We start from the raw sequence: 10,551 nt of genomic DNA on the forward strand, positions 1-10,551 counted from the left end.
ATCAGGGTTTTCCAGATGATAACCTCTTTCTTTCAGGTCACCACAGAGTTCCTTTTTGTTTCCCTTATTTCAAGTGAAACATTATGCAGCCATTCCTCTTCTCTTGTATGGAAATTTGACCAGGCTGAACTAAAAACTCACAACCCGTCTTCAAAATGGGGTTTTCCACAAGTTTGCCAGCTTGTCCTGTTCCAGTCCCAGCTGCTGTTGCTGAACTCTACAACTGAATTCTCTCTCTCTCTCTCACTCAGAGAAAACCACATGACCCTCTTAGAACTGCACTCAGACAGACTGCAGCTCCAGACCTAATCTTCCGAGTTTGTTCATCTGTTGCTTTCCAAAACAATAATCGATTACTCCGCAGCATGTCCAATTAACACCTACGTGAAGTCCTTATAGGCATCCTTCCAAGTTTTTGCAAAGGCACCCGGTGCCTGGACTGTCTGCCTTGAGCAGAGCTCCGGCATTTTAAATGAGATCTGTTTTGAAGTGTTTGTATGTGACTTACACTAAAAAACCCTGTCACAATTTATCTCCTTTAAAACATACAATATAAAATATAACATAATCTGTCACAATTGGGAGAAGGTGATAAAAGAAAGCTGAGGGTTAACTTAATAGAGGTCTTAAAAACATGTTGGATTTTGATAAAGTGGATACAGAGACAATGTTTCCATTGTGGAAACAATTAGAGGTTCTCACTAATAGTCACCAAATATCATGTTCAGAAAACAATACTTTGAGTGATACATATGTGCAACTTGTTTCCATAGGGAGTAGTTTAAGTATGTAGCATCATTTCCTTTAAGAGGAAGGTGAGGGAGAAATAATAAAGGTTTTTCAGATAGATTTTGGAAAAGAGGCAGAAGACTGAAGATTCCAGCAGAGCATAAATAATAGCCTGGACTGCTCGGGCCAAATGGAGTTTCTATGTTGTATATTCTACGTAATTCCACGTAGCTATGAAATGGAATCCATACTAAATATTGACACAAGTCACATGATTACAAATCAAGTATTTCTCCAGAGAAATACACAAAAGCACTAGAGAAACTCAGCAGGCCACGCACAGCATCTAAAAGAAGCAAAGAATATAACATGAGCAGCTGCACGAACTGTTGATTTTCTCCTCCACTTTCATGCATTGCACTGCAGTCACAGCATCTTTAGACTTTCTTGTTTAATTTTCTCCAGAGAACGCTAGCCTCCAATGTGTCCCATTGCTGTTCAATCATCGTAAATAAAAGATCCGGACGCCTCCATGGGCATGGAATGTCTTTTCCCAATTTCACATACTAATTTTCAATAATTAGTTATTAATTAAATAACCACTTGGTCCAAAGTGGTTTTAAAATCTCGGCTGGAGTAATTCCCCCTAATGATGGTGATGCCATTGATTCCTTTCTCTTTGCTCCCAAGGGGAAGCCCACCATATCCTACCTGATGCTGGTTAGCTCAGGAGACAGTTGATAATAACTTATTTTAAACACTGGATTTCCCTTACCTGTTGGTGAAGTCCCTTTTTTTCTGTATTCAAAGATTGTTCATTTATGTCTTCCGAAACCTCAAATGCTTGATTTTCTTTTCCTAACATTTTATATTAAAGAACCTGCAAAACCAAATTTATCTCAAGGCACCACTAAAATATGAGACAATTGTTTTTGCATCAAGTGATATTTGATTAGAAAGCACAATTAACCAAAGGTACTGTTCAAAAATTTCTTAAGTGTTCAGCTCTAAAGGCCCTATATATATGTAAGTGTTAAGGAAATAATGATAACATTTGGTTTATTACTTTAGGGTATGCTGATTTATGATGATAGTCATATTCTGTGAACAGACAATTATATCATTGTTTATGTTGCGCAATGAAAATGGCCTTTATATATTGGACTCCGAATGTGTTATTTATTGGTGGTAGATGATCATTCAGGGAAATGAAGTTGGTATGAGAAACGCCTATAAGCATGTAGAATGGTGCTTTCCCAAGGGATGGTAACTCTAATCAACTTTTTATGACTTTTCCAATGGATATTTTCTAATTCCCAACTTTATTTTGTTTCCTTTATTGTGTGATTTCATAGTGCAGCTGATAATGTTTACACCCTGAGACGCTGCATGGCACAGAAAGCTCTCACCATTCTGGCAACGGTATGAAGTCAGGCTGTCAATTCAGCTCTGTTAATAAGCACAATTAACATGAAACAAGATTTCTTTTGAAACATTTATTTATTTTTTTAAAACTTTATTTATTCAAAAAACAAATAATATATGACATATACAGCAATTAAACATGAACATGCACATTTTTAAAATATATATAAAAAAATAAAAAATAAAAAAGACACCCCCCCCTTCAGCCAACTCTTCTAAGGAGAGCCATAAAAAAAGAAAAAAGAAAGAATATTAAAAAAAAGTTAAATATACATATTAAAATCTAATCAATATAAATTGAAATGTAAATATTCCGAGTATAACAGCCACTTATTAATAAAAAAATATAATTATCATGCAAAACATATGTGATTTTTTCCATTATTAAACAATATTTCATCTCATTATGCCATCTGTTAATATCAATCATATTTGTATCTTTCCATGTACTAGCAATACATTTTATGCTACAGATAAAGCTAAATATACAAAAGCAAGCTGAAACTTATCTAATCCCAAGCCTTTCAGAGGTTGCAAACTACCCAATAAAGAATATTTTATTTTGATTTTTGTTTTACAGACTCATAAAGTAATTTCAAAAATCAATACAATCTTTTTCAACATTCATGGAAGTTACAGAGTCTGTGTTTTATCACCAACCTCCCCCCACCCCCAAACAAAAAACCATATGAATAATACATTATAAAAATACAAATAAATTCAAGTAGGATTCAGACCCCCCACCGAAAACCTAAAAAGAACAACCTAATCAATGAAATAACCCAAATTAGGTTATTAGTAAGAAAAACTAAAAAAAAAGACTAAAATAAAACAAAGTAAAAAAATGATTAAAAAGAAAGCACACGCGTTGCCTGTGCCACGTTTCATTTCTTTAAGCCCATTCCTTTCCCTACTAGGACAGATTTTTATATTGTCCATATTTCACAGAGAAGGAGAGCTAATCAATCTACATGTATTTTAGATAGGGTTGCCACACTTTAATGAATGTGTCATGTTTCTCCTTTAGATTGTAAGTGATTTTCTCTAAAGGAATGCATTCTGCATTTCCTTATTCCATTGTATGGTATTTAATCATTATATATCATCTGGCTGCCACCAAAGCACCCTTCATGATCTGAATTTGATTCATTTGAACAGACTAAAACTCATATTTCCAATATCTCCCAAAATGAACAATTCCAGATCTTGTGGAAAATCCACTTTTGCTATTTTTTTTCAGAATGTCCCCCAGTTCTTCCCAGAAGGTTCTCATGTTTGCACAGAGCCAGGTGGAATGGACAATGGTTTCAATCTCCACACCAACCCTAAAGTACATTTCTGAAATTTCTGGCTTTGATTTATATAAATTTTGCGGGGTGAGGTACATCTGGTGCAAGAAGTTGTATTGCACCAACCTGTATCTGGCATTAATGACCCCAGTCACGCTATCCAGACACAGGTCTTGCCACCACTCCTCACTGATGGTTGTGCCCAAGACTGACTCCCATCTCTCCCTTGACCTGTGTAAGCCCGACTTCAAGCCCTCACTTTGGAATATGTAATACATTTGAGAAATAAATTTACACACATTACCTTGTTGAATTAGAATATCCACATTACTAGACATAGGCAGGGTCATAGATGGTCCTAATTTTTCCATTAAAAAGATCTTATTTGCAGATAGCAGAAGAATATTCTATTAGGCACACCATATTTGATTCTCAATTGCTTGAATGACGAGGTGCCTTTGTTTGTAACAGTCCTCGATTTACCTGATCCCCTTCAGGTATTAAGTGTCCAGGATCTTATTACCCAGAGTCAAGGCTTTCAACTTGTTCTGGGCCAAAGGGATTTATGGAGATATCTCCACCTTCCATCCAATACATTGATTTATTTGTTTTTGCCATATCTGAAGAATATGCTTTAGTATTGGGGTTATCTTTTTAGTGTCCCATTTGTATATAAATTCTGCCATCTTTTCACCTATTGCATCTAGCCCAATTTGTGCCCAGGAGGGGAAGGCCCACCCTCAAATAGTGAGGCAATGAAACTTGCCTGGGCTGCCAAATAATATTTCTAAAAATCTGATCATTTTTACCCCCCCCATTGTGATTCCATGTCAACTTTTCCATGGAGATTTTAGCCACCTTACTATTCCACAGGAACATTCTGACACATTCTCCAAGTGTTTTAAAGAAACCCCGTGACAATGAAATGGGTAATGATCAAAAAATATACCGGACTCTTGGCATCACCTTCTGAAACAGTTAACTCTCCCACCAGTGTTATGGACAGAGTCCTCCATCAATTAAGGTCCTCTTCAATCTTCCAGAGCAAAGGGAGATAATTAATTTTGTACAATTGTCTATTTTTACCCCTAAATATTTAATGTCTTACTGTGGCCATTTGAATTTACTTCCCTGTTAATATTATTTATAATCTCCATTCATCAAAGGCATAATTTCACTTTTATCTAGATTTACCTTATACCCTGAGACCGTCTTGTAATCTTTCAGTGTGGTCTTCAGACTGGCCAATGACCCTCCAGGGTACGTCTAGCACATCATCAGCAAAAAGGTTGATTTTGTGTTCCATCTGGCCCACCCTGAACCCCTTTATGTCTGGATCCCACCAAATGGCAGCAGCTCAATTGCCAGTATGAACAGTGCTGGAAACAATGGACAGCCCTGCCTACTGGACCTACTCAATGGAAACACTGGAGACATCTGCCCATTTGTAATAATTTTTTCTTGGGGTATATGATATAATGTCTTCACCCAATTCGACCCAATCTGAATTTCTCCAGTACCTTAAACAAAAGTCCCACTCCAGTCTGTCGAAGGCCTTTTCTGCATCCAGAGATAAGCCACTTCTGGATCCATCCCTACTTTCTACAAATCTGGCTTGATCTGTATTTGCTAATTTTGGTAAATATTGTGCCAACCTGTTAGCCAATGCTTTGGGAATAATTTTATAGTCTGTATTTAATAACAAGATGGGTCTATATGAGGAAGGGCTCAATGGATCCCTGCCTTTTTTGGATATCACCATAATGATTGCTGTTGAGAAAGACTCCGGATGGGTATGTATCTCTGCCGCCTGATCCACCACCTTCATAAGAAGGGAAATTAGCAGATCTTCATACTCTTTTTAAAATTCAATGGGAAAACCATAATCGCCTGGTGATTTGCCAGCCTGTAAAGAGCTCAGGGTCTCTGTGATATCCTGCTTAGAAAAAAGCACATTCAGCCCCTCTCACCCTTCCTGACCCTTGCTTGCCTTAGAGAAGTGGTCCATGAGAGTCTGTAGTTGTTGCTGGATGTGCAAGGTTATAGCAGCATCATCGGCACAGAGCATATCGCATAGTAAGATCTTTTGCACCTTTGTACTTACTCTCAGGTGTGCAAGATTGAACTCAACAGACCTGGTGCGAAGGTAGATGTCTTCTCTCAATGTCCCAAATGCATGCTTCAACTGAAGACATACAAGTATCAATAAGTATTCTTACGGGGAAAAAAAATCTTTTCCCAAACAAAGGAACCGACGATTAAAATCAGCCCTATGGAAGAATCAGGAGAGAGGCATCAGATTTTTCAATGATCATAGCTGAAATAAACATTTAAACTTAATGAATAAAAGTCCTCATTACAATTACTCAAAGATTGGATCTGCAGGATATTCACCGTGCCTGCATTACTAGGTAAATCAGCAAACATAGTTTAGCAGGAGAAAAGAGGGGAAGAGGTAAAAAGGGGAGCATGGAGAAGGGGAGATGAAGACTGATACTGAGAGAAAGAGAGTTGTTTAGAAGTGTTCTAACCTCTTAAGAGAACTAGAACATTACAGTAGAGGTCAGGCCATTTGCCAACATTGATGTGCCAACCTTGAATCGGCTGTGAGTCAGAGGAAGAGCTTGGAGAGAGTTGGGCTGTGAGTCTGAGGAGGAGGAGCTCGGAGAGAGTCGGGGTGTGAGTCGGATGAGGAGGAGCTTGGAGAGAGTCGGGCTGTGAGTCGGATGAGGAGGAGCTTGGAGAGAGTCGGGTTGTGAGTCGGATGAGGAGGAGCTTGGAGAGAGTCGGGTTGTGAGTCGGATGAGGAGGAGCTTGGAGAGAGTCGGGCTGTGAGTCTGAGGAGGAGGAGCTTGGAGAGAGTCGGGTTGTGAGTCGGATGAGGAGGAGCTTGGAGAGAGTCGGGTTGTGAGTCGGATGAGGAGGAGCTTGGAGAGAGTCGGGCTGTGAGTCTGAGGAGGAGGAGCTCGGAGAGAGTCGGGCTGTGAGTCGGATGAGGAGGAGCTTGGAGAGAGTCGGGTTGTGAGTCGGATGAGGAGGAGCTTGGAGAGAATCGGGCTGTGAGTCGGATGAGGAGGAGCTTGGAGAAAGTGACGAGAAGGTAAGCTATAAAAGTTGGGGGCTTACCAGGGCTTGGGCCTACTTGGTTCGGCTGAGAGTCGGAGGTGGAGGAGCTTGGTGATAGTGACGAGAAGGTGAGGTGAGCGGCCCGGTGAGTGAGCGACGCAGCGAAGGAGTGGGACTTCCAGGCTTTGGCTCAACAGGCTTAGGTGAAATCAGGCAAGGAGAAAGGTAAGTGGCATTATTTTAACTCAGTCATGCCTATAGGCTTAGTGCTTTGTACTGGGTGTCAGATGTGGGAACCATGGGTGAGTTCCACCCTCCCAGATAGCCACATCTGCGTCAGGTGCACCGAGATGCAGTTCCTTAAGGACCGAGTTGGGGATCTGGAGCTGCAGCTTCAGGACCTGCGGTTCGTAAGGGAGAGTGAAGAGTTAATAGATTCAATTTTCAGGGAGATAGTTACCCCGAGACCAGATGTGTCAGGTAAGTGGGTAACTGTCAGGGGAAGGAAGAAAAATGCCTGGAAAATGGAGAGCACACCTGTGACTACTCCTCTCAGCAACAGTTATATTGTGTTGGATGCTGCTGAGGGAAATGACCTGACAGAAGCTGGCCGCAGTGATCAGGTCGATGCCACTGAGCCCGGTATGGTGGTACAAAAGGTAAGAAGGAATGCAGTGGTCATTGGGGACTCTATTGTCAGAGGTACAGACAAGAGATTCTGTGAGCAAGATAAGTATACCCGCATGGTGTGCTGCCTCCCTGGTGCAAGGGCACAGGATATCTCAAATCGGGTCCAGAGTATTCTGAAAGGAGAGGGCAAGCAGCCTGATGTCTTGGTACATGTGGGTACCAATAACATAGATAAAAATAGGGAGGAGGTACTAAAAAAGGATTACAGCGAGCTAGGACAGAAATTAAGAAACAGTACCGCGAGGGTGGTGATCTCTGGATTGCTACCTGTGCCAAGTGCAACTGAGGACAAAAATGGAAGGTTAAGTCAAATGAATGTGTGGCTGAGGGGCTGGTGTAAAAGACAGGGTTTTGGCTTCTTGGACCATTGGGATCTCTTTTGGGGAAGGCATGACCTTTACAAGAAGGATGGGTTACACCTAAACCCAAAAGGGGTCAATATATTGGGAGCTAGGTTCGGTGCAGTCATTGGATGTGGTTTAAACTAATTTGGCAGGGGGATAGGAACCTGTATGATAGGGCAAAGGACAGGAAAGATAAAATAGGAAAAGTTGGGTTAGGCAGCGAAAGTAAAAAATCAGAAAGTGCAAGGAGGGTGAAAAAAAGCAAATCTGAAGGCTTTATATCTTAATGCAAGAAGCATTCGGAACAAGGTAGATGAATTGGCTGTGGAAATTGAGACAAACAAATACGATTTGATTGGGATTACAGAAACATGGCTGCAAGGTGGGCAAGCCTGGGAACTTAACATCCCGGGATATACAATATTTAGGAGGGATCGGCAACTAAGAAAAGGGGGTGGGGTTGCTTTGATGGTGAGAGAAGGGACCGACACAATTGACAGGAAGGATATTAACTCGGAAGATGCGGAATCTATATGGGTAGAACTGAGGAATAGCAAAGGGTGGAAAACATTAGTGGGGGTGGTATATAGGCCTCCAAATAGTAATGTAGAGGTGAGGGAAGGCATAAAAAGAGAAATTAGAGAAGTGTGCAATAAGGGAACAGCTGTCATCATGGGAGACTTTAATCTACATATAGATTGGACTAGCCAAATTAGTAAAAATACTGAGGAGGAGGAATTCCTTGAATGTTTATGGGACGGTTATCTAGACCAATATGTCGAGGAACCAACTCGGGAGCAGGCCATTTTAGACTGGGTATTATGTAATGAAAAGGGGATAATCAGCGATCTTGTTGTACGAGGCCCTTTGGGTAGGAGCGATCACAATATGATCGAATTCTCACTCGACATGGAGAGTGAAGAAATTAAAACCGAGACTAAAGTCCTGAATTTAAATAAAGGGAATTATGATGGTATGAGACGGGAGTTGAGTAAGATTGATTGGGTGGTGTTTATGGGGGGGGTTGACGGTGGATAGACAATGGAAAGCATTCAAAGATCTAATGGAAAAATTGCAGAAATCGTTTTGGCATAAAAATAAACCAAAAATAGGTGACTCAACCATGGATAACAAGGGAAATTAGAGACAGCATTAGGTCCAAAGGGAGAGCATATCAATTGGCCAAAAAAAGTACCAAATCCGAAGACTGGGAACAGTTCAAGATGCAGCAAAGGTGGACAAAGGGATTAATCAAGAGGGCAAAAATAAATTACGAAAGTAAGCTTGCGGCAAACATAAAAACCAACTGCAAAAGCTTTTATAGATATGTCAAGAGGAAAAGATTGGTGAAATCCAAAGTAGGTCCCTTGCAGTCAGAATCAGGGGAATATATAATGGGGAATAAGGAAATGGCAGACCAACTAAATTCTTACTTTAGTTCTGTTTTCACAAGAGAGGATACAAATAACCTCCAAAGGATGTTGGGAAACAGAGACTAATGCAAGGGAGGAACTGAAAGAAATCAGTATCTCTAAGGACATGGTCTTGGGGAAATTGAAGGCCGATAAATCCCAAGGGCCTGATAATCTACATCCTAGGGTACTTAAAAAAGTGGACATTCAGATAGCAGATGCTTTAAGAATTATTTTCCAGAACTCGATAGTCTCAGGATCAGTACCCGTGGAATGGAGGGTAGCTAATGTTACCCCACTATTTAAAAAGGGGGGTAGAGAAAAAGCGGGGAATTATAGGCCGGTGAGCCTTACATCAGTAGTGGGCAAAATGATGGAATCCATTATTAAGGATGTAATAGTGGAGCACATGACTAGTAGAGAAGGGATCGGACAGAGTCAACATGGATTTACAAAAGGTAAATCGTGCTTGACAAATCTATTGGAATTCTTTGAGATGGTGACAGGTAAAATAGATGGGGGAGAGCCAGTGGATGTGGTGTACCTGGATTTCCAAAAGGCCTTCGATAAAGTTCCACATAAACGACTGGCATGCAAAATCAAGGCTCATGGGATTGGGGGTAAAGTATTGATATGGATTGAGAACTGGCTGGCAGATAGAAGACAGAGAGTTGGGATAAACGGCTCATTTTCTGAGTGGCAGGCGGTGACCAGTGGGGTGTCACAGGGATCTGTACTGGGACCCCAGCTGTTCACAATTTACATTAATGATCTAGATGAGGGGATTGAATGTAATATCTCCAAATTTGCAGATGACACTAAGCTAGGAGGGGTTGTGTGCACTGAAGAGGGGGTCAGGAAGCTCCAGTGTGATTTGGATAAATTGAGGGACTGGGCAGATACATGGAAAATGCACTTCAATGTGGATAAATGTGAGGTTATCCACTTTGGTAATACAAATCGGAGGGCAGATTACTATTTGAATGGCAATAGATTGGGAGATGGGGAAGTGCAGAGAGATCTAGGGGTTCTTGTGCACCAGTCACTGAAGGCGAGCATGCAGGTACAGCAGGCAGTTAAAAAGGCTAATGGTATGTTGGCCTTCATATCAAGAGGATTTGAGTATAGGAATAAGGATACCTTACTGCAGCTGTACAGGGCCTTGGTGAGACCACACCTGGAGTATTGTGTGCAGTTTTGGTCTTGCAATGGAGGGAGTGCAGAGGCGATTCACCAGGCTGATACCTGGAATGGCAGGAATGACTTATGAGGAAAGATTGCGCAAATTGGGATTGTACTCGCTGGAGTTTAGAAGATTGAGAGGGGATCTCATAGAGACCTATAAAATTCTGGCAGGACTGGACAGAGTGGATGCAGATGGGATGTTTCCAATGATGGGAAAATCCAGAACCCGGGGCCATGGTTTGAGGATAATAGGCAAACCATTTAGGACCGAGATGAGGAGGAATTTCTTTACCCAGAGGGTGGTGAATCTGTGGAATTCATTGCCACAGAGAGCAGTAGAGGCAGGTTCATTGAATATATTTAAGAGGGAATTGGATATATTTCTTCAGTATAAGGGAATTAGGGGTTACA

Source organism: Narcine bancroftii, chromosome 3 (genome assembly GCF_036971445.1).
Source record: "Narcine bancroftii isolate sNarBan1 chromosome 3, sNarBan1.hap1, whole genome shotgun sequence".
NCBI classification, from domain to species: domain Eukaryota; kingdom Metazoa; phylum Chordata; class Chondrichthyes; order Torpediniformes; family Narcinidae; genus Narcine; species Narcine bancroftii.